This window comes from Lycorma delicatula, chromosome 7 (genome assembly GCF_047948215.1).
Source record: "Lycorma delicatula isolate Av1 chromosome 7, ASM4794821v1, whole genome shotgun sequence".
Lineage (NCBI taxonomy): Eukaryota > Metazoa > Arthropoda > Insecta > Hemiptera > Fulgoridae > Lycorma > Lycorma delicatula.
The window spans coordinates 69,120,106-69,143,010 of NC_134461.1; positions in this window are offsets into that span (position 1 = coordinate 69,120,106).

Here is a 22,905-nt window from a genome sequence, read left to right on the forward strand (position 1 = left end):
GAATTCGGCGGCGAATTATTAATATATTGATAATTTGGTGATGGCCTGAGATAGTCATTTTTTTTTAATTATAATAATTTACTTAGTTCAAAGTTTTGTAATTGGTATATAATATTATTATTATTTCAGTCTAATATTTAGGAAAAGGTCTTAATAAACTATTTTATTTCATCTTTTTCATTTCCTCTAAAGTTTTTTGTTAAAATGGCCTAACAATATACTTCAGTTCAAAAAAAAAACTCCTCTTCTAAGCACATAATGTTCGTTTACAATATAGTGACAGACTCACAATGAAACAGAAACCAATTATGTCAACAAGTTTATAAACAATTTAATGAATCGTACTTATTTTACTTTTGTATGGTCAAAGATTTTTTTATTTATTTAATTACGTGTAATATAAATATTCAATTTTATGATGACAGATGTTGGAATTAGTTGTATTAGGTATAAAACTTTTATTTTTTGTTCTAAAAAGCAATTTTTTAAATGACTTTCGTTAATTAGCAGTAATTTCTTTTTCGAATCTTTATCTATAAATATGGGTGTAATGTCATTAATATTCTGTTGCAATTTTTAAGCTACCTGACATTTATAATAAAGTTCTTTCAGTAGATTGAAAAGTTTTTACATGTTAATAAAATTATATTTTAATAACTACATTTTTTTAAATTATTAAAAAATGGTAGATGCGCTTAGTAAAGGCTTTCAGGTTCCCTATTACTGATTTGCGATAGGGAAAATAAGTGTAAAAGTATAAAACATTCGCCCTTACAAAAATCTCAATTAAGCCTTTCAGAAATCTTTTGTATTTTGTAATAGAACCCTTTGTAGTTCTATTGAAAAAAAGCATTTTCAGTCTCTGAATGGAAGTTGTTAACAATAAACAGTGTTCCGTATTCTTTTTTCTTTTTTTTTTTAATTTAGGCTCAGCTATCCTGTTCCTAAAAATTTCCTTCGTCTTATACACCAGAATTTTTAATTTTATAACGGTTCTAACTTTGTAAGTATAATTAAATTTATAAGGCTACACATGAAGTAATTTCAATTGTGGTATATACATTAATCCGACAAGTCGAGATATAAATATGTTTCCATCGTCTTAATTAATTAAAAATCTGGTTTGACGTACCAAATTACCACCAGCTGCTTCAAAAGGGAGCATGAACAGCCCATAACATATGTCATCTTACCTGGTTAATCAATACTATGCAGCTGTAATAGATAATATATTTATTTATCTATGTATCTCTCTTATAATTGTACCTGATATTCTGCAGGATACGGATGGACTCCTTATTTATTAAATGTGTAGTAATAGTGTTAGAAAACTATTTTTCCTCTTATAAGATTACTTAATCATCATCATTCGTTTGACTAGCGTATTCAATAATTTTCAGTTGTTTTTTTTCACAGTTAGTTTTCTTCGTCTATTATTTTTACTTTTTTCTACAATTAATTTCACTGATCCTGAATCGTTTTTATATAAAATTCACCAACCTGGATTTGTTTACTAGACTCTACCATTCTTTTCTCCATTTGGTTTCTGAGCTTCTGAGCTTCTTCATTTGAACTTTCCCCCTACACTGTATTGTTAAATTTTTATTAAACAATTATTGTGATTGTCCAAGATTCTATGCCGTAAGGTATTACTCTATCTACTCAAATATTATCATTTATAGGACACCTCCATATATTACGTCTTTTATATATAAATATATATATATATATATATATATATATATATATATATATAAAATCAACGTTATTTTTCTTAAACTTTAACAGTTTTAAAGCGTGGTTTGTAAAATAAATAGAGCCATATTTTTAAATTCGTTTAAAACTAAGTATAAAAGTATTTTTTTCCTGTTTAGCCTCCATGATTTCCTGAAATCACCATCAGGTATTACTTCAGAGGATGATATGTATGAATGTAAGGGAAGTGTAGTCTTGTACAATCTCAGATCGACCATTCCTGAGATGTGTGGTTAATTGAAACCCAGCCATCAAAGAACTCCGGTATCCACGATGTAGAATACAAATCCGTATAAGTAACTTACTGCCTTTACTAGCATTTGAACGTTGGAATTCTGTATTGAAGAAATCAGTTGATTTGCGAAGACGCGTTCACACTAGACCAACCGGGTGGGTTAAGTATAAAAAATTAAAACTCATTTATTTTTACTTCCTTGTACGAAGTAAAGGAAGTATTGTGATCGCGAAAAATTCCTTTTTTTCAGATTTCAACAGAAATATCCATTTTGACTATCCTTGAATCCATTTTAACTAGTTTCGGCGTGACATCTGTACGTACGTATTCACTCGCATAACTCAAAAAAAAAAAAAAAACGATTAGCTATAGAATGTTGAAGTTTTGAATTTAGGACCGCGTAACATGTAGTGGTACACCTTCTCTTTTGTCTAGACCAAAAGTGTCCAAAAAAGCCCAAAATCCAAAAAACATTTGGATTTTGGACTTTTTCTTAACTGCAGTAATAGGCCCTGATTGAGAGCTTTTCAACGATATATCATAAGTGGTACTTATTTTCAATGGTTCCAAAGTTATTGCCAAATAAGATTTTAATTAATGAAATATTTGGATCTTACAAGGGGAAGGTACACCGGTTTCAATCCGACATGATTTCCTTTTTCTCTCTTAACTTTTTTTTAAATTTAATTATATTGATTTATTAATAATTATTAACCTCTAACAAAATTTTTACATTAATAATAATTCAATAACAAAAAAAAATATCAGAAGTTATTGATGAAATAAAATTTTATGTACTTTTCATTTTAATTTTTTTAAAAAATGTATATGTAATTTAACAGGCGTACAAGGAAGTCGGTGGTGTCCACATCAGATTTTTTTTAAGTCTTAGTAAAACGATAAAATTTTTTATGACAAATTTTCAACAAATTCTGAATGATTTTATTATAAATTAAAATAATAAAATCGTTAATTTCATTTATGCAGTGCATAATTTTCATTATTATGCAATTAAATAATTCATTATAAAAATGCATTATTTTATTAATTTATTTTATTTTAATTGAATTTTAATTCCTTTAAGTATTGATTGATATCTTTCTCTTTTTTTTAGGTATTTTTAATATTTTCAGAAATTTTTAATTTGTAAATCTGTACCGTTTTTAATTTCCTGGCAAATGTAATTAGAAGAGCCGCATTAAAGCTGAAAGTATGGTGATCATATCAAAACTAAGGAATCGGGATTTTACAAATTTTTACGTTTTAAGGTCCAACTACTTCATCAAAACAAAAAAAAAACATATGTATACAAAAACATATACGTATGGATGTGCCGCACTGCTTTTGGCCTTATATCATAGGATTTATTTAACCGATCTTCATATTTGACTCAAACATTTCTGTATATGAAGCATTGGTCATATTATTTTTATTTTATTTTTTTCAAAATTCATTAAGGGAATGGGGAATTTCGCGAAAAAATCAATTTCAATTCTCTTCAGAGGCATTTTAGAGAAAACTTTGTTAAAGCAAATTTGTTACTTATAAGGCGTATATAAAAAATTTCCCCTCAAAAAATTGTAATATGTTTTTTGTTCTTTTGCTTTATCTTCCTTGGGTTTAAATATTTCTCAAAAACTTTTAGAAAATTTATACTTCATTTATAAAACTATCAAGAAATTTTTTTTTTAAATTATAGATTACCGAATTTAAAATGCATAACAGTCTTTTGAAATCCTATTTTTCTTATTTTAGCCTTTATTGAAGAGGGTGTTAGATTTATGAAAAATTTTAGTTAAGTAAATTTGTTAAGCTTAACCTACTTATGAATATTTTTAGAAACATTTTTTTAAAATTTATTCCCCAAATTATGCTAAATTTTGGTTTTTTGCTGTATTTTAATTTTTATTATTAACAGCTAGGAAAATCACACAATATTTTGCCAGAAGTTTCTTTTTTATTAACTGTTAAGCCATATTAAGAAAACTTGGTTTATTTTTTCGTGAGGATTAAGTGTTATCAATGCCTGTTTATAAAATTAACTGTTTATTATATGCGTATATAATCATAATTAGATTATTATATATTTTCAGAATTTTAACTTTGTTTTGGTCGTCATTTTTTATATGTTTAACATTAGTGTCCATCATTAGTGTAATACTCGTATATCTACGTTTTTGAAAGATATTTGTTACGTTAAAAGTATTACTATCATTTAAATTATATTTTTGTATAATTTTTTTAGTTTTATTTTTATTCGTTCTTTTTTTATTTATATAGGATTAATAAGAATTTTAAAAAAATATATATAAAAATTTCTTTCTAACATCTTCCTAATCTGATAACTTGACATTTCTTTACCCCATAAAAATATTTGTCCAATTTTGATATCCTTGTTCCCTTCGTTCTTTAGAATTTTACTACTTAAGTTTTTTTCTGTGTATTAGTATTTACAATCGGTACTTCATACGGGACCATAAGTAAATATGATTAATGATAATCACGTGAAGAGAAGTCCACGACGAAACTCCTCATTAAATCATACAAAGCTTCAACACTTTGTATATAGAAAAAAACACACTAGTAAAAGTACTTGTGCTTGTAAAAAGGCTTGGTCCAAATAAAATTTAATACTTAACGAAGCACTAGAAATAAATCACACGAGAAAAGAATAAAACAAAAATATAAACATTGTCATCAATACCAGTATTTGAAAACAGCACTATAAATAAAACAAATATTCCGTTGTAATAGAAGTAGTTGAAATTTGTAGAGTATTAAAATGACGTTCACTACACAGTGACAGACTCATTATGTGTTCCTAATCCTAGGTTCCTTCTCCCGGTCACACCTCTGTTTACATCTTCCAGGACCAGCAGATGAAAATTTTTTAGTTGGTTGATGTCATCGCTATTTTCCAAATTGCTGAGTAATTTACTTGTTTTTTTTAATCTCTGTCTGTATCGCGAGATAGATTTTTGGATCTTTTCATAAACGGAAGGTAATCCTAGATAGTGATGAATTTCTTTACTCCTAACAAACCTCTACACCTCTGTTATGATCTTGCCAATTTATTTGAGAATCTGAATTATATCAATACTGCTGTTACTCGTCGTCCTTCAGAGCTGGTTCCCATACGTACAGTTAAGTAAGGATAACTTTGTAGATCAACATTTTATTAGATAACGGTAACTGTGAGTTCTGCCCAGCACAGTGACGTAATCCAAAGCAGGAAGGTCTGACGTGAAAATCGAATGAAGAACTCAGATAATTTCTGATCGAAATTAATCTTGGAGCTCCAATCATGGTAACTCAGCAGAATTAACTATAATGGCTAAGGGAAGCTTTGTTGTAACTTATTCAGCAGATCAGGAAGTCCGACCTTAACAAAGGCGTGATGAACATTCAAAAACTCTGCTGAGGAATGTTTTTTTTTTCTCCTTCAAGCATCTGGTTATGATAGGAGCAGCTCTGTGTATCTGTTCAGTCGTAGAGTGCCCACTTCTGAACCCAAACTGATGATCTGGTATTATCTCCTCTCGCTCCAAGGTAGGCCACAGCCGGAGAAATAGCTTTTTTTTTTAAACATTGGATAATATTGGTAGTAGAAGGCTTATAGTCTATGGGAAATCTTGAGGAGGTTTATCTGGCTAGTTAAATAACAAATATTTTAACTTTTGGTACTGTATATTAGTTTCATCTAGTTACTTATTCCCTTATTTATTATTTTATTCGACTTATTTTCACTTCTTTTTATTCTTTGAACTTGATCAATCATTACTATAATTGAGAAATGAAATAAATTTCTTAAAACTTAATAAATTTATTATTAACTCCTTGTTATAACTATTCTTAGTTTTTAACTAATAAAAAAATCATTAGCAAAAGTTATTTTAATTTTTTTCTATGCACTATTGTTTTGGTTTCAAATGAATACCGACTAAAGGAAAACAATAATATATGTAAAAAAATAAATTAATAAATAAATCTAAAAAAATAATAAATCTTAATAAATAATCTAAAGTAAAAAATAATAATATCTAAAGTTAAGTAAACAATACTTACACATACTGACTCAATGATGGGCGTTTATTATGCATGTTTGACTGGTTACGTGGTAGATAAAGATTTATTTACTTTTATAAAAATACGCTCTTTCTGCTGGATTACTCCACAGTAATATTTATTCAGCAAGATAAATTTAGCCAATTATTACTAAACTTTAATTTTATTATCTATATAAATGTTTACAATAAAGAGTAAAGAGTTTTGACTTTCAAACATTGTTTATTCCACCAAATTTTGACTAACTATAATCATCACTCATCAATATTAGTGGACAAAGAAAATAAAAAAAATGTATATATATAGTATATATCAAATAAATAAATTTAAATAGAAAAATATTATTAAGCAAACGTGTTAATTTAATTATACTGTATGAAATCCACCTTTTAATTTTTTTTATATAATAAAGTTTCATATATTTATGTTTAGTCCCTACGCAATTTTTCTTTATTTATTCAGCGAATCAAGTATTAACATAATTTTATTTTTCGTGTTCTCCCTTAAGCTATGTGTTACACATTAGTAATTGATTTCATTAAATGTTTAAAATTATTACTATTTTAAATATAATATGATTGGTCATCGCCGTGGCAGCTCCTCGGCCTTTCATCCGGGATTCTACCGGATTCGAATCCCGGTCAGACATGTTGTTTTTAATATGTCAGAAAATACCGACAAAAAAAATTATCGTAAATAATAAAATATTTAATTTTCATAATATATAAATTTTGTTAATTAAAAAAATAACTCAAAATTAATCGTGTATTACAATGTGACGTAAAGAAGCGGTTGTTGGGTTGTTATAAATTTATTCACCAGATACAATCTGCTCAACCATCTGGAATAATTCTCATCAGAGAGCAATCGATATGAAAAAATTGTCACTTGTTTGAATCCCTCAGGTCATTCTCGATTGAAACTATAGAACGATTTGAGAGTAAAAGAAAGGAACGATACAGACATAACTAAACATATGACTGAGAGATCACTGAATAACAAGTGTGTTGAATATATTTTATTCCCTAAGGAAATCATCCAACAAAAACATCAACTCAGCATATTTACTGTACTAGATTTAGCTATTATTTAATTAAAGAATGGTGAATTTTGTTGCTTTTTATTATTCTCGTTTATATTTTATTTTTAAAAATGTAGTATTTTAAAAATGGTTATTTCTTCTACTTTTATACACCAGATGTAATTTAATAAACTTTTTATATATTTTTTAATTACCTGAATATTCAAAACATTTAAAAAAAAATTAAATACTTGCAAAGATAATTTAGACATACTTTCTTTGTTTTTTTGAACACACGCACACACACACACACACACACACACACACACACACATAAATGATTCAGCTCTGTCCGTGATTCAAAATCAGAATACTTCAATTGAAAGATGAAAACTTTATTTTACAATGGTACGCATCTAAAAAGATTAAATAAAATATATATTCCTTTTGGATAGATGATTTATATGAAGAACGTAACAAATTTTATGGAGATGTTCTACTGATGAAAAGAAAGAAGAAAGTTCATGTAAACATTGGTTCGGAAACGCTTCGTTAGCAAGTGTCGGCTGGCGAAAGATTTCGCCCTGATTTCCGTGCTTTCGGTAAATAATCCCGACTGTAATTCTTAAGACCCAAATAAGAAAGTAAATTTAATGGTTTATGTGTAAGCTGACCTAAAAAATAGAAGAAAAAAATAGGTTCTAGAACTGTATTTTTATTATTTTTTTTTTTATAAATCTACGGTAAAAGACAAAACGATTGGGATCAAAAAACACGATATTGTATATTTAATATAAAATAGCATTGTTAAATGGGTAATAAACACGTAAACGTTTTAAACAAAACTGGTAACAGATTTGAATTCAAATAAAATTGTATAAATATAGCCTACTGATACTATATACAAATTTAAGAATTTTGAAGATTATAAAAAACAAAACCTATCAAAATGTGGAAGATTTTAACTAGATACTAAATAAAAGAAAATTTTCAATATTACGAAACAAAAGAGTTAAGTATTTCAGAAAAATAACTAACAAAAGTAATAAAACCGACTTGCAAAGAGATTATTTAAAATGCAGAAAATATCATTCGCCACACTGCCTACAGCACTCTGCCCGAGAAATATTTTTTTGGTTTCTTCCCGTATTTCACAGGGAATTTTTCATATACGTTTTACGACACTAAGTATTCTATTAATTAACTCTTCTCTTCTGTTACACTTTTTTCAAATACTAATGATATCAAGCGCCTCAACAATGCAGAAGTCAAAAAGAGTTATCAAACGACCTTGGAAGCAAGCATTGTTGTCTAACTGCTAGAGGAAAGTATACAATTTCCATATCGTTCTAGAAAAACCTTCTTGTTATCAGAGAAGATTTTCCGATTGGTCTAGCAAATTATTCTGCAAAAAATTTGGCTATGAAGCATCCGAAACATTCTCATTAACATAAATGCTGTAACCGTATCAAACGGTTAATCATACGATTTATTGATGTGTTATTTTATTTAAGTTTTTTGTAATTTTGATTATTTATTTTTCTAAAATATTTAATTCTTTCGTGTTGTAATTTTGAGAATTTTGTTTCGTTTAATACGTAATTAAAATCTGCCATATTTTGATATGTTTAGTATTTAACAATCTCCAAAATTTTTAAATTTGTATTTAGTTTCTATTGACCTTATTCATACCATTTTACTCAGAATCAAATTCTCTACCAAGTGTGTTCTGAAACTTTTATGTGTTTATTACGTATTTAACAAAATTATTTTACGGCAAACATAAAATCTAATCATTTATATACACCCCAGGTTTCTCGTAAAACTACTAAAAATACAGTTCTGGAGTCTATTTTTTTTTTCTGTTTTTCAAGTCAGATTTCATATTAAACCTCTTAATTTAGATCGTAAGAATCACAGTCTCACATAACTTTTCCGAAGGCGCGGAAATCAGAGTGAATTCTTTCGTTAACCGATACTCGCTTACAAAGGCTTTCCGAACCTATGTTTTTGAATTCTTTCCTCTTCTTTATTTTCAGCTCTAAAACCCGTCCTGAAAGTTTTTTATATTCTTCGTAAATCACTAGCTATATAAATAGCATTTAAAAAACAGATACAACCAGGATTCAAAATCAGAATTTTTCGAATGAAAGATTAAAACGGTACCACTCTTTTACAATGGTATGCATTTAAAAAAAATTAAATTTAATGTATATTCTTTTTTGATGCGATTATTTTTCCTTCAATGATTCTTTCTAAATTCCCGAACAAAATTATTAGAGAAATATCTTAAAGAGAGCCTTAGTCATAAAATTCTTAAAGAAAAAGAAAAAAATTGTGAAAATACAATTCAAGGATTTGACGTACGAAATTTTTAAGAGAAATAATGAGGGAAGGCACAAAAAGTTGGTGGTTGAGGTTATTATTTTCAAATACTTTCTGCTTACCTAAGCTCTATTGATCGTGGATAATTTCTTTCCTTCACACAATTCCAGTGTTCATCGTTCTCAAAATTATTTTTTTTACGTTGTAATATCGATAAAAATTTTACATAAAAATTTACCATTTCTTTTGATTAAGTTACAAAATTTCATTAATTTAAGATAATACATTGTTTTACATATTTTGAAAATTTGTGTGAACATTTTGGTTATAATTATAAAATTACGATATATATTTTATATAATAAATATAAATTTTCACAGTTTCTAAAGTTATGAATAGAAATTAGAAGTGTAAAATTATTCATAGATGAAGTTTAAATGAATTCATACCGTTTTGGTGAAGTTACCTAATAAAATAAACAAAATTTATAAGATAATAAAATCAAATATTACATTAGAACTAAATATTCATTACGTTAAGAACAAGAATCAATAAATTCCTTTAGGGTAACCCCGTTAAAAACTACTTGCTTTAAATTAATGTTGTGGTAAAACTAAATGAAATTCGTAACATAATTTTAAATAAATTCAGGTCATAATTTGTATAGGAAAAATATGATTCATTTTTGTTTTCAATTTTAGTTATTTTAATTTTTATTGCAAATACAACAATAAAATATACACGGACACTCAATGAAAATAGACTGATAGATTTTTTTTTTTTTTTTAAGAAAAAACATCTCCCACTTCGTGTAAAATTTAACAAAATGGCTCTTCAAAAAAATTTACAGTTAACCAGTGTCAAAAGGAATGTAACTTTACTAGTAATTTGGTAATAACTGTTTCCAGGGATACTTAATATCATTGATTGACAACTATGGAGGCGGTACTTCTATAGAATGCACACGAAATCTCTTTCCATGATATAACATACAGGTAGGTAGCACTTTATGCCGTCAGGTGATTGAAAAGGTTTATCTGCTCCAAAACTCAACGGTTGGTGTTATTTTCATATGTCCACTGAAAATTTTATGTGTTCAGTTTTAAGTTAAAGTGGGAGACACGAACGAGTAATTAACTGAAGAAAGCTTGTTGCTTGTGTTTGGGTGCATGAGCGTATAAATACAAATGAAAATATGAAAACGATTTTTTTCTATTTTTTGGTAATGAAGCTCCATTAGCAGTAACATCCCAAAAAAGGGAAAAATCTTTTCCACCGGGTCAGCCTTAGGTATGAAACGATCTAGACGTCTTTCAAATTGATTAAATAGCTCAGCTATTCTTGAAAAATCCTTTTTGCAGTCTCTTTTTAAGTCAACCAGGAAAAGGTCTTCAGAACTACATATCCCCTGTTCACTATCGGGACACGGCTTTAAGTCAATCTTGTTACAAAGTTTTTGCTAGTAAATATTCCATTTATCTGAATAAATACATCTCGGAACGTGATTTTTGGTGTAAAAAAAACCTACTTTTTGAAAAATCACAGATCATCATCCATCACATTCCACAATGACGAGAGCAATAATATTTGAAACGCATCTGATGTGAGCACACTTTTTGGATGGAAGTGTTAAAAGCATTTCATATCTTAAACGCTTAAAAATAATTTTATTCCTCAGGTTCAATTGATTGGTTTGGAATTAACTGCCATTTTACAACATGATGGAGCTTCAACTTATTTTTCTAAGTCGTAAGGGAATTTTTAAATGAATATTTTGAACTATAGTGGATTGTTAGGGTTGTGAAATCCAGTGGCCTTCTAGAAGTCCAGATTTAACAAACCGTAATAACTCCCGTCTCTGCGGCAAAGTTTCAATTTACGTCTCTCTTTTTCTTTTAGCCTCTGGAACCACCGTAAGGTATTACTTCAGAGGATGAATGACGATGATATGTATGAATGTAAATGAAGTGTAGTGTTGTTCAGTCTGAGGTCGATCATTCCTGAGAAGTGTGGTTAATTGAAACCCAGCCATCAAAGAGCACCGCTATCCACAGTCTAGTATTCAAATCTGTATAAAAGTAACCTAGCCTTTACTACGATTTGAACGAATTTACGTCTGAGGAATGTTGATGAGCTGAAAACTGCTTACAGATACCGTTTTTATATGATTCATTCATTTCAGCTCTTTTCAAGCTTTGGACTGATAATAAAAATAAATCAAATGATTTACTAGAGGACAGCCAGTATTTCTTTTTTTTAATTTTTTTTTTTTTTTTTGAAAATACCTGTATTTTTTTTATTTTTAATTCGTGATTTTATTACCTAACAACCAAGTTACAGCTGAGCAGTTGTTTTTTTCAATCTGAAACTGAAATGTTCCTGAAAAATACCAGTAAAAAAGAAAACAGGTTTAAATATAATAAAATACTTAAATAATACTGGAATCTGGTGTAGTTTGTTAGATGAATACTTAACACTTAACGACATAAGCTGTATGGAATGTGATATATAATGGTTCTTGTGTACATAAAATGCCAAGCTAGACCGTGATTTGAACATTGGACGTTTTGAATCAAAAGATGAAGATACTGTCAGTCCACCACGGTGATCGGGAAATTAAAAAAATTAATCGAAATTTAAACCAGCGCTCTACTTCATTGCAGAACAGTCATCGTAACAGCTGATTAGGCAGTGATGCAGACTATTCGAAAATAAATTGGATTTTAATTTAGTTTCTTATCTGATGAATAGTAATTCATTATAGAAGAATGTAAAACTTTCATCATTAGCACAAATTGTCAAACTTGATTTCTTGAAACCAAGCACTGAAGTAAGATATTTAATTTTGTATAAATGAAGTTTCTTAACAAAAGTTTCTTGTCAATTAAAAGATATTGTAGTTAAAAAGTCTTTTAGTTACATTCTGCCATTTTAAACTGTATGTATATTGGTTTTACAACTGATAATTTATATGTTTAATGTTATAAACATTATAAAATAATATCGTCTATAAAATTGTACTCTCAAATTGCTATTTTATTAAACCGCTGAACATAACATTTTTTAATGCATAATTAATTTTCTTTTACAGACAAAAGTAGAATCATTATAATTTATATTTAATGGTTCATTTTTACTTTTATAAAAAAGAGAAATATTACTAATTAAACTTTTTATTTTAAAAAAATGGAAAATCCCTTAAAAGTGTTTTTAATCATATTATAATATATTCAATGCAAACAACTGTATTTATAGACACGATTTATTAATGTAATATTTATAAATATATACACTTATTCTTTATTTATATATTTCTTGTTATTTTTGCTGCTACGTTTCATCAAAATAAATTTAATAAATCTTTTCCAGTAGAATTTACTTTTCTTAATTTTGTACAATGAAAATTATGTTGACGTTTTTCTTAATTATACTATATTTTTTAATACTTTCTAACCAGTGAAGTGTGTTTTTTTTACGCACTACTATTATTATTAAGTATACTATTATACTATTATTTCTTTAAGTATTATTTAATACGAGCTACATAAGAGCAGACCTTTTGGTTTCATCTACACCAAAGAGATGGCTCACCAATGTCCACTAATAGACTTAGCACAGGGCTTGAACGAAACGCACCTGTAGTAAGACGGATAAATGAATGATGGACTACATCCAGAATCCTCAGAGCGGTGGCCCGTACTGCCCCGTGCGATAGAATAAACCAAGCAGCCGTGGTCCAAGCAGAAACGGACCAGAGTTCGGTAGAAACGCAACATGCATACTCAATCTGCTCCCCAATGAGTATTGGATAAAACTGCGAGCATATCCAACATTTTTAGATGAAAGTCTTGTCGAGTACGGTTGAGTTCTATTACGCTGCGCGTTTCGTTACTATTACTGTGGTTTTTTTTAATTATTTTCGTTGTTGTTTAGTTATTACTTGTTTTTCCTTCTTCAGTTATGTTTCGTTGATTGTTTTTGTTCGTTAATTGTTATTATATATTTACTATAGTTTATTTGGTTAATGCCTACGGTTGTTATGGAGTATTTTATCCGTTGCTAAGGCTTTGTTTGTATTTTGACTTTTTGTGTTTTTATGTGCTCGGTTGGGTTACAAACTGATTAACTTGAGTGTCTTTCAATCTATTAAGTGTGTTTGGATCAATATTTGTGTTTCTTTTACATTTTCTGTGGAATTAATTGAAATTGTTGCAATAGCCTACGGTTGCCAAGGCTTGTTTACTTTTTATAGCCTAGTGCCCTATCATCCAATGTTTATGTTTTGTGTTCTATTTGTCTTTAGGATCTTTTGGTCAATGACCGACACAGTAGAGTCGAGGGGTACGCCAGTACCCACAGACGAGGGGTTTTCCGCTTCGACCGGGAAGCTGGGCCCACGTAAAAGACGGTCGACTTGACCGTCTCGGGACGAGGTTCCCGTGGGGAGCGAGAGTGACCGACCGGTCACTGTCGCCGGTCACTCTCGCCACGGACCGACCGGTCCGTGGTTATGGATGCGGAGGCATGGAGGACGTTAGAAGCCTTCCGCTTGGCCACCAAGCGGAAGGAAGAGAAGTTTTTATCTACGTTGACAAGACGAAGACGAACGTCGGCAGCCATCTGCTGTGATTGGTGAAGACAGCGTGGGCCTGACGAATATGAGGTGCACTTTCCACCACTTTTGTCGAGTGACCACACGAGTAAGAACCAACAGGCGACGAAACCGGGGGAAAAGTGGCGTCTGCTGCTCTTTTCCCCCGTGGAAGGGGACGGGAAGAAGTTGCGGGCCGACAATGAGAAATCGCTGACGTCTGCAGGAGTAGTGATGGAGATGGAAGATGAGGGTGAAGACGAGATTGCCGACGCGGACCTAGAGGGGTTTAGCATTAGGGAGGAGTTTATCTTTGAACTGGAAGGGTTACTGAATTATATTGGTTACTTGGTGCAGCTTGTCTCTTCGAACATGGCAACGAAGACTGAAATTAAGGATTGTTCCAGGATAATGGTTGGTTACGCGTCACTTATCAACGGGCTTTGCTTAGCCTGGCAGGGCTTTCCTAAACGGAGAATAAGGCCATACGGACATCTGTGGTGGGGAGCCGGGAGGGTCACCGGCCATCTGGTGGCAAGATGGAGGTGCAGCGGGAAGACGTGGCCACACAGACGTTGCCTGTGAGCACTGGCCCTGGTCAGGGTGGACTATAAGAGATCGGGCGTCTCCAACGAGCGCTTGAAGATGGAGTATCCAAAGAGGATTTGGTACAGTTGGTTCTCCGAAGTTGGCCAAAGGATGTATTCCGCTGTACAGAACTGCTGTCTGACATCAATGGGTATGATGAAGTTCCTCAGGCGTGGATGTTGGACTTGCGGATAGATGTTGGTCACCCTCGCCACTCACGCGTATTAAAATGGGTGCCTTGGTTCGAGCACTTGGCACGTGATAGCAGACTTCAAGCAGGACAGGTACTTGTCGTAAAATTTAGCACAGCTAATTTAGCCAGTTAGTCTGTTGCCGATTCGGCTAAGGGAGAGAATGGGGTGATCTGCAAACTTATGAAGATCAACTCTGAAGTTGTTGCGGTCGACCGTGACGTTAATTTCTGCGGGCCCGCAGGGCAAGTCGGTCGGTATTTATATTTCTTAGTAGAATACACTTGACAGGAGGTGTGTTGGAAAGCTGTTTACCTCAGTGACGGTACGTCGGCAGAATATTTGAGGGTGGATGCACCGGAAAAGAAGCCGGCGGGACAACCCACAATCACAGTCGTGGTGAAGGTGGAGGGAAGGTCCTATGCGGACCTCCTCCGGCAGGCCAAGAGCAGTATGTCGCCGCGAGACACTGGGGTTCACTCGGCTTGTCGGGGCCAGGGAGAGGACCACCATATTCGGGTGCTGGCCAAAGGGGGCGCCGCCGAAAAACTCAGTCGAGAAATTTTAGAGACGGTTGAAAGTGTCACAACGTCACTGGCGGGGAGGGGTGGTCGGCGAGTCCACATCCTGGTGAAGGATCTGGATGTACTCACTTCTCAAGAGGAATTTATAACGGACCTTCGTCGAGTGACAGGGGAGGCGACGATGTATTGTCTATGTGGCCGGCCTATGGAACGACACAAGTGGTGATGGTGGCTGTTCCACCCATCCTCGCCGACAAGTTGTTGGCTGATGGTCGGGTGCGTTTAAGATGGGTTGCCTGCCGAATAGTGCAGCGATCCCTGGAGGACCGCTGCTTTCGCTGCTGGCGTCCGGGGCATAGGGCAAAAGTGTGTAGAGCCCCGGACCTTAGCGGCCAATGTTTTAATTTTAGGGATGCTGGCCACGTTAGGAAATAAAAAAAATAAGGGTGCAGGTGTAATAATTTAACACACTTCCTGACATTGCCTATTGATTTTTCAGTTACTAAGGTCGGGTGACAATACAATATTCCAGCATTACTTTTGTAAATATTCCCCCGTACGGGGGTAAATTTGGTTCCGGTGTAAAAAATTGCAAAACGGCTATGCGGATTTTAAATCCAAATTAACCTAATAATTAAACTCATGTAATGTTGATAATAATTTTATTAATGTACGACTAAAAAATATAAAGCAACTTTTTAAAAAATCTTTAAACATTTTGTAATATTATTCTTTTTTTTGTACTGATTGCCATAGTTTTTACTGTAAACTGAGTGAATACAGCTTGCGACTAATCTGAAAAACTAATAAATAAATGAATAGGCAATAAAGAAAAGGCATTAAGAAAGTATACTATGAATGTTTAGAAATAGAGTATTTATAGATTAATGGTTTAATAATTTTTTTATCATAGGATGGTTTTTTCTTCAGGTTCTATGCCAAAAACACTTTATTATGCGTGTTTCGTTTTTATAAACTCTCTTCCCCGTTGAATGAGATTTAGGTAAGATTATTCTGTTATTAGTTTTATGACAATATCGAACGTATGGTGCTAATATCGGTCTCACCGAAGAATGTAACGAAAAATAATATAAGAATGTAACATTAGATAGTACGAAATTATCAGTTACAAAAAATAACATCTTCTACTAACTCTGTATTATAATTTAAAATTTAATTATAATTTAAGAATTGAACTGTAATTTTTTTTCTTAGGTTAAACGAATTTTTAAGGTTAAATGCCCCTCTTGATGAACTGGGGAGGACTTTTTCTAAACTGTACAAAAGAATAGTCATGATTATATCTGGGTTTTTTCTGAGAAAAATTAATTAAAGCAATACAATTAACAAATTTATAATAATATTAATTTTCTTTCGAATTAATTTTTTTTTTTTATTTACTTCTAAAATAGTTCAAATGAATGTTTGCACAAAATTAATGTAAATTTGAATTACCATAATTGATATTAATAAAAAATTATCAAAGAATCTCAATAACGAGATGATAGATTTTTATTGTAAAAAAATCAATCATTTGATAACTTGATTTATTTAAATTGAGTTAAGTATTTTAAGGTTATTTCTCAATTCTATACAGCAGTAAAAAAAATTCTCTTTCCATTCAATTCCCTTTATTCTAACCAACACTCTCTTTAAAAAAAAGTTTGTCAGTGAAAGATTTCTTCTATCTCGACTGCACCCAAATTGCTATCAAGAGGTTTTACGATTCTCTAGAAAAGACGCTCTCATAAAAAGCAAATACTGGAAGGATGATTCTTTCAAACACTACTGTTCTTTCTTTACTCATCCTTTTCACATCTCTCTTTCCTTCTCAATATAATTCTTTCCCACGTTCTATTCCTCCTCCCCTGTTTTTTTTATCTTACTTATTCTTACAAGACAGTAAACCATGTTGCAGATGTGGTTCAACGACAGCCAACTCTTTTCCTTGCTACCTACCAGTAGAAAAATCAGAGATTCAAATTATATTAATTCAAAGTATGCTGTCAACAAAAAAAAAAAGGAAAAGGAAAATCTGCAAGATTCACGTTTCTATCAAATTATTTATTCATTCTATTCCGTTTTAAATATGCTTCTTTTAGAACTGCTGATACTGCTATCTATATAAAATGAATTTAATTTACGAGTAAAAATCAAATCAAATTATAAAATTGCTACTAATAAACAATATCAGTTTTTTGTTTTTTAAAATGTTTATTTGTTTGATGATAATAATAATAATTGTAATTATCATTTGTTTTCAAATTTATTAACCGAATCGTATATTATATCAAAATAAATAAAATCTATTATTAAATTTTAAACACTTTTTAGTGATGGTTAATTTTATTTTATTCCTAAAATAATAAATTTTAATAAAAATCTTATTTATGATATAAATAAAATAATACTATTTACAATAACATGCCTGTAACTTTGTAAACAAAAAATTAATTAATAAATTATTAAATTGATCAGTACAATGAATTTTTTAAATAATGTTTTCATTAAAAATATTTAGTATATTTTACAAACAGTAATGAAATATATTTTCATCCTGAATTAGTAATAATTTAATATACATTATTGAAGGATCTAAATGAAAGGAAGTAATTTTTATTAAATAAAACATTTCTTTAAAAAAATAAAAAACTACCTGGAATTTTACCATTAAAATAATTGAAATTTTAACATGTACGTGGATCCATTGTGATTAGTTAATATTTGTAACTTTTTATTACAATGAAATTTTCACCAACTCCTTTTTTAGTCATTCTAATTTGTGGGTAATTGAAAGATTAACAAAGTACATTCTTAATTTTTACTACTTTTTTTTTTTTTTGCTTCAATGGGCATCGATTTCTAAGGTCAGCTCTCGTCACATTGTTAAAAAAAAAATAAAAAAAATCACCATCAGGATCGTCAAATGTAATGGTGTATACGGCCCTTACATTTTAATAAAACGTAAAAAAGTAACTTAAAACATTTAAACAAAACGCATACATGTAACACTTACAGGGTGTAAAGGACCCTGACATTTACACAGAACACAAAAAAAAAAAACATTAAACACACAGTAAAATAAAATACAAAAAAAATTTGAACAATACTGTGTAAATTCGGGAACTCTGTTCATGTATAAAATGCCTTCACGAAGAGGGTTCTCAATAAACATAAGATGTATTGACTTCGTCGAAGGCTTACTATAAATGCGTTAGTAATTTACTAATATATTTACAACAAACATAAGCAACTATTCTGTCTTCTTTACCATTTTCTTAATCAGCAACATTATTATTTCTAGGTCTTTGCTTCTTTTTTGAGGTTTTCATATACTGTACACTCTTCCACTAAATGCTTAAGTGGTTTGTTACATACAATGCATATTGGTTTTTCTTTGCCGGTTAGGAAATATGAATTTATTATTCGCGTGTGACCAATTCTGAGTCTGGTCATCGCCTCTTGTTCCGGGTGAGTTGCCAATTTGTTGGCAACAATTGTTGGCAACAATTGTTGAACAACAAATTGTTGTTCTGTTAGCTTCATTTGCGTTTTAATTTCCTGAGACACCAGTGTGCCCTGAAATACAAATACACATCGCTGTCCCATTTGGTTTAATATGTATAGAATCGACAGAATGTTTGCGATAAGGACGTTCTCAATATTTGTGTTCCAAAAAGCAGTCAGTGCGCTTAAAGAATCGGAAAATATAAGTACTCCTTCTTCGCATAAATGTTCTGTGTAACGAAGAGCTTGTGTGTAGCAATAAGCTCTACCGTGTAAATACTCGCCATATATGGCAGTTTCCATAAATGAGCTTCATTATTTGTATTAGAGCATCCAACACTATGATCCATTTTAGAACCATCAGTAAACATATTTATATATCCTTCATAGTTACTGAAGATTTTCAAAAATTCTTGTGGATGATCTCTGCCAATTAATCTTTATTTTTCCATGACAGAGATTTAATCTTGTGCTTATAGATGGCAAAACTTATCATGTTATTTTTTTCGTTATGTCCGGCAAAGTAATTTCGTGTTTTGTTGCTAACTCACGATACCGTATTCCGGATGATCTGTAGTAGGTTGTGCGGTGTTCATATTAAGCAGCCAAAGAATTATTACTAATAATTATATCATTTATATGGGTAGGAAAGACCCGTACATTTGCGACATGTCTATAGTAAGATCTTTCTTCTGTAATGCATTAGCATTATGCCGGTTTCAGACCATTAAACTAGTCACCGGGCTTGAACGAAAAGCGGCTTTGGCACAGCTGATTCCGCTGTGTATGATGTCTAACTTTCTTAGATGCGACTTTCTAGTAGATGAATATCCAATATCGTAATGGAGCTTCGATTCAACCGTTGCGTTTTGTAATCGAAGTAATGTTTTTTTCTGAACCCCAATTGATATTCTATAGACATTTAAGAGTGTTTAGAGCTTTCTTGCATCAAACACTCAAATCCTGTATTTGTAGTCTCCAAGAAAGATATTTATCCAATAATAGAACTAAAAAGCGTTCATTATTTCTGTTCTGAATAGGATAGTCATCAAAGTTCAAAACAGGACTACGATGAGGAATTTTCTTTCACAGAAATGTACACAGCAAATTTTCTCGGCGAAAATTTGAATCCATTATTCTTTGTAACTTTATGAGAGCGTTTATCGCTCATTGCAATTTATACAACACCGTAACTATATTATTACTGGCACGTACGATTGTCAGGTCGTCGACGTAAAAGCTTTCGCTGATTTTTCCTGGAATAGCTAATATCAGTTTATTGATGGCGTTTGTAAACATGATTAGCGCTCATTGGAATTTTTTTACTTGCAAAGTACGGTCATTCATATAGTTGCCAAGTAAAACCGGTAAATTGTCACGAATGCTTCATTCATGTAGTTGACGCATTTATATGGGTAGGAAAGACCCGTACATTTGCGACATGTCTATAGTAAGATCTTTCTTCTGTAATGCATTAGCATTATGCCGGTTTCAGACCATTAAACTAGTCACCGGGCTTGAACGAAAAGCGGCTTTGGCACAGCTGATTCCGCTGTGTATGATGTCTAACTTTCTTAGATGCGACTTTCTAGTAGATGAATATCCAATATCGTAATGGAGCTTCGAGCTTTCATGGCTCGAAGTCATATCAAAAGCCTTCTAGAGAAGGCTAGTGATGGATCTGTCATGTATAGTATTTTCTAAATTTATCATTTGGTTAGTAGTTGAATGGCACTGTTGAAATCCTCCTTGATGCGTGGATAAAAGACTTTCTTTTTTTTAAATCCGAACGAATCTATTATTTATCATTTTTTCGAAGATTTTTTCTGTAGCACACGTCAAGGAAATAGGACGGTAACTATTAAGATAAATCAGATTTTTATTTTCTTTTTAAATTGGAACAATATACGCTTTCTTTGTCTGCCGTGGATACATTTCATCCCGCCATTCCTGACTATATAATTCTAGCAATCTAAGTTTCGCAGCGAAACTTAACTGTTTCGCATCATGATCAACTGTTTTTGATAATGTTGTAGTAATATATTTCGTCTGGTACAGATTCTGTATTGCCCGTTTTTTCCAACGCTTTCATTGCATGAAAAATTCATTTTGGTTCCAATATTTAGGTGACCCCATGTTTTTTTTTTTTTTTTGAAGCATTCATAATAATTCGCCGTTTTACTGGCTTCTTCAAATTGATTGGCTAATAAACTTGGATAATCTAGTTCATCTTTGATCTTATTGGATAGAGATAGGTACGTGTTTATATATTTTTTCTACATTAGCGGGTGCTGGTACACCGATGTCAATTAGGTATGTGCACTTTGCTGCTTTTCTGTTTGAAGAATATCGAGTTGATTGTGACTGGTGGTCCTGTCAGCTATTTCTCGTTCCAAACCTTACATTATTCGTTATGTACAGTTTGTGATTCATAATTGTAGTAGGGTTTAGTGTCGTTACGATCCTTTTGTCTTTTTGTTTAGACCCTTTTGTTTGCTTATCCGCTGATACATCACATTTACAACATTTTCGTGACGTTGTAAATGCTCAACAGGGACCAACATAGAGCAACCACTGATGACGTAATCAATTTTTTCTTAGCTATGGTTCATTATTATTATTTTTTATTTATTTTTTTATTACTATTATAATAAAAATATCTATTTATCTTTGATGGAAATGTTAAATTTTCTTGGATATGTCTTCCATTAGATTTTCACGTAATATTGAATCATTATTTATCATTAACTTAAATAAAATCTTTTTATCGCTTAGTGTTCTGAAATAGAATGCTAGGGCACACACGTATAAATAAAATTAAGAAATTGAAACAGGATTTTCTAATTTTCATAGAAAAATAATAAAAAACATCAAAAAACTCTATTCACTGTCATCTGGGTTAGCTCAAAGGCATAAAAGAAGCTAAAAACAACTGCTTTGAAACAAAAATAATTTAGAAGTGATATTCGCGGTAAGGATTTTTTTTAAAGCAATAATTAATAACAATTAAAAAAATAAATGAAATCATAATAATAAAAATAAATAATTAAAAAACAAATTAATGTATTAATTTTAAATATTCTGAGATAAAGTTAATAATTCAAAAATGACCCTGAAATCAAATAAAAAATTAATTAACTGTAATCTAACTTTAAATAATTTAATACATCTATATAGAAAGATCGTATAACATCAAATTTAACTGAATGTGTGTGTGCGCGTGCGCTCGCACGGGCGTTAACTAAGAAAAGTAATCAGAATGTAATTTCGAAATCAGGAAAAATATATTAAATTTCAGAAATCAGATTGATTAGTTTAAATTTATATTAAAGCGGCTCTAACACAAAACACAAGCCCCCAGAAAAACATAATATGCCGTCACAAATATTAGTAAATACAAATGAAGTTACAGCGCAATGAATGTATAAATCAAAACTTTCCAACAGTTTACTCTCTGGATTTACTGCAACATAAATTTTTTTTCTTCGTGGCGGAGTGGTAGCGTCTCGGCCTTTCATACGGAGGTCAAAGATTTGAATCCCGGTTAGGCATGGCATTTTTCATTTGCTACTAATTTTCATCTGGGCTAATGACAATAGCAGTTGAGTCCGTAAAAAAAAAAACAAAAAAGAACAAATTTATTGAAAAAAAAAATTTAATTAATCACATATTACATAAAATAAATGAAATATAAACTGCTGAATAATCTGTTTGTGCAGTTACAAATCCTATGTTGTTTTTTTTTTTAAATTAGTAATCTATCTTAATCAAGAAATTTGGAACTGATGTTCCTGTCCCGTGGATAACTATATCCCGTTTTTCACTAAAACCAATACAAGGTTTATTTTAAAATTATGAAAATAAATATTTTTAAAAATAAACACTATTTAAATTAAATACATTATTTTACATTAATAACATTATTAAACTACTTTTTAGCGTTTTTGAAGTACCGTGTTATATATTTTTAAATATTGTGAATACATGCAGGAAAATTCGTCTATCCATTCTCAGTGGAATAAAAATCCTCCACTAGTTTAATGATGGCGTATACCCAGAGGTATAAAAAAGAAATTAAAATCATATATTACAATTTATAAAAT